Genomic DNA, 3138 nt, shown 5'->3' with positions numbered 1-3138 from the left:
GGCTTCTTTAATCATAACTTCAATCTCTTTCTCTCTTTTCTGCTTTGTTTTCTTCTTGTATCAAGGAAATATCTGTTATGTGTCTCAATATCTTGTTGTTGGTGGTGTCAGGTGCTGTCGAGTCAGTTCTGATTCATAGTGACCCTAAGTACGAGAATGAAACATTGCTCAGTCCTGCATCATCCTTGCAATCATTGCTATGTTTGAGCCCACTGTTGCAGCCACTGTGTCAATTCATCTCATTGAGGGTCTTCCTTTTCTTATTCCATAATGTTAGAGGAATAGATATACTATCAAGGCATCTGACCAGGTTTTCAAATTGTGATTTTGTTTGCTCTTCTCTCTAGAGAGAAGTGCCAGAAATCAACCTAGAGTCACTAAAGGTAGCCCCCCTAGAAAGGTTGGTATGGCATTTTGGAATTGCTCAGCCTCCTTTAGAAGGCTTGAGGTGTAGTTGTCTGGAGTTACTGATTGTCCTTGACCCAGTGCTTGGGGCTTGCTTGGTGCATTTGGAGGTGCCTGTGTGGGAACTAAAACAGTTGAGCCCTAAGTGTTGCAATCTTGGGAACTTAAGCCAGCATGAAGCCTTTCTGAGTTCTTTCAGTCTGAAAATAACTGTAGTGGCCTGTGCAGGAATTGGAAAATAAGATATCATGTGACTATGGACTCTGTGTACATGAAGGACTAATTTTTAATAGCAACTACTCCATTTGGCAGTGAAAAGCATGGCAGTAGTAGAATTAATTTGAGCCCCATTCGCTCATTTTTTTCCTTTGTACAAATAGGACAGGAGGACACCAACCCCATGCAGATGTCAGCCCAGGGAGTCATACTAGTCCTTCTGTCTTCAGATGGAGAACTCTACTTTGGAGACTTTGAGGGGGCCTGGGCACCTTTGGGAGCCTGACCTGGAACCAAAACTTGTATTGAGGACTTGGCTGAAGCTTGGCCTTACTTACAGCCTTGGTTTGGACTTTGGCCAGCAGAGCCTGAGACCTTTGGCAATGTGGTCCCAAGCATGCTTTCCAAGCTTGGAGTGGGCAATGTAGGCCAGTTGACTGAGCTTGCAGTTGACACCCCTTGGGTTCTTGGGTTTGACCTCCTTAGGCCTTAAGAGAGTCTTGATAGCCTCAGCATGTGCATCCATGGCTTTGGCATTGTTGGCCTGCATCTTCTTCAGGCCCTTCTTGTTTTGCTACTTGGCAAAGCACATGTTCCTCAGGAACTTGGGGTTCACCCCCTTAAGAAAATCATATCGTTGGAATCAAGGTTTCTTGATGCCAATTCTGTGCCATTTTAGGGATTGGTTATGCATGGTATGGTTCTTGGTCTTGGCCATGTCTGCACTGCTGTCCACAGTGTCAGGGAGCAGAAGAGCCATGTTCTTTCTTCTTATAAGGTGTGGTCTCTCCAGCTACATCCCCTCATTGCAAATTTTCAGAAAAATCTAGCAAGAGATAGGGTTATTTGAAACAGAGTTTTTCTTTTTTTTTTTCCTATTTGTTTTGTTTTTTAAAAATAAGATTACTGTCGGATTTGGTTTTACGGGTCATAGGCTGGGTCATCTAGAGGAGCAAAACCAGTGAAGTGTATATATACATATATAGAGAGAGAGATTTATTTCAAGGAAATGGCTCATGCAATTGTGGAGGCTGGCAAGTCCCAAATCCGTGGGTCAGGCAGCAGGCTGGAAGCTTCTCCTACCTCATGTGGTTGCAGGGGCTGACGAACCCCAGATCTGCAGGTCAGGCAGCAGGCTGAAGGCTTCTCAAGTCCCAAGAACCAGAGGTCAGAGGATGATGAGACAAATGCTGGATTGGAAAGAGAGAAGAAGCTTTGCCAGAACATTCATTATATCATGTGTGCAGGCCACACTCCCAAGGAAACTCCTCTTCCAACTGACTGGCTGCTCACATCAGATCACAAAATGGGAGGTGATACATAGTGTCTGCCAAACTGTTACCAAAATAAGGTTTTTGCCTCTCACTGGTCAAGAATGAGCAGGTAAGGCTTATTGAAGAGGCTTGCAAGTGGAGATAAGGAGGGCCTAAAGCAACACTTACCCTCATCTCACAGAAAAAAATACCTGCCCGGGTTGTTAAAAGTTCTTGGGTGGGAAAAGATTCATGTTTATTCATAGGCATAGGCAGGGATATGTTAACTACAGTGTGCGCACAGCAGCTTTCCAAGATGGCTCCTGTCCCAGAGGCCTCTGGGATTCATAGCAGGACTTATTACGGTGTGTCTGCACCTGCGCAGTCTCTCGGCTGCTGCAGCCCCTCACTGACCCTGGTGGAGGTCACACAGTGGTCACAGGTGGATGTTCTGCGCATGTCCCTGGGGCTGGTTTTCTTCAGATGCTTCTGGAAGACAACTTTAAAGAAGTTTGTGGGCTATTTTCTGATACCTTGCCCCATTGTTGTGGGGAATGGCTTTGTTTCTGTGCCCTGGCCCTTTCTTGTTACCTTGCAGATTTGGGGGGCCCTCTGTTCCCTGTCTTACTCCCCCCTGGGAGACTTTAAACCCATAAATCTTTATGGGAATGTGGATGGAGGTCTCTGCTTCTGTAACTTCTTCATGCTGGACTGGGGCATTTTTCCTGCCTAACCGAGTAGAAGTCTCTCACTACCTGATCTAAGTTAGTGTGCACTATCAGGACCCTTTCTTGTGGAATCAATTGGTAGCCTTGCATAACCAGGAGCTTGGCATGAAATTGTTGTTATCTGGCAGATACAAACTTTACCAAAAGTGCAGCAAACACTTTGCACACATAAGATCTGCCTTTTTCCATGAATGCCTTTTCCTACTTTTATTCCCTGCCCATTGGGAACTGGTACAGCAAGAGGCCTTTCCCTTTTCACTTCTAGGCTCACTCTCAGGTACTCATAGACAATAGTCTTAGGAGGGCATCCCTGCCATAGTGTGTGGCATCATGAAAGGCTTTTACTATTTTCCGTAATAAACACTCAGGCACATATAACACTCCTTCATCATTCTTCTTTTATCCTGCCTCATCATAAGAAAAATCCCTTAGGGCATGAACCAGGGCAGTTACCTCAGCTTTTTGGGCTGATGTTCCTGGTGGTAAATCTCTTGCCTCAATGACACCAGTCTGGCTGACAATTGTATAAAAGAGTG

The 3138-nt window shown here is 45.2% G+C and overlaps 1 pseudogene; it reads right to left on the bottom strand.

The window, feature by feature from the left end:
• Window positions 1-861: 861 nt before the first annotated feature.
• LOC111751718 (large ribosomal subunit protein eL29-like) lies at window positions 862-1478 on the bottom strand (annotated as a pseudogene).
• Between the last annotated feature and the right edge of the window lie 1660 nt (window positions 1479-3138).

Source organism: Loxodonta africana, chromosome 2 (assembly GCF_030014295.1).
Source record: "Loxodonta africana isolate mLoxAfr1 chromosome 2, mLoxAfr1.hap2, whole genome shotgun sequence".
Lineage (NCBI taxonomy): Eukaryota > Metazoa > Chordata > Mammalia > Proboscidea > Elephantidae > Loxodonta > Loxodonta africana.
The sequence above is the reverse complement of the archived record's forward strand: the minus strand, read 5'-3'. Positions and strand labels throughout refer to the sequence as shown.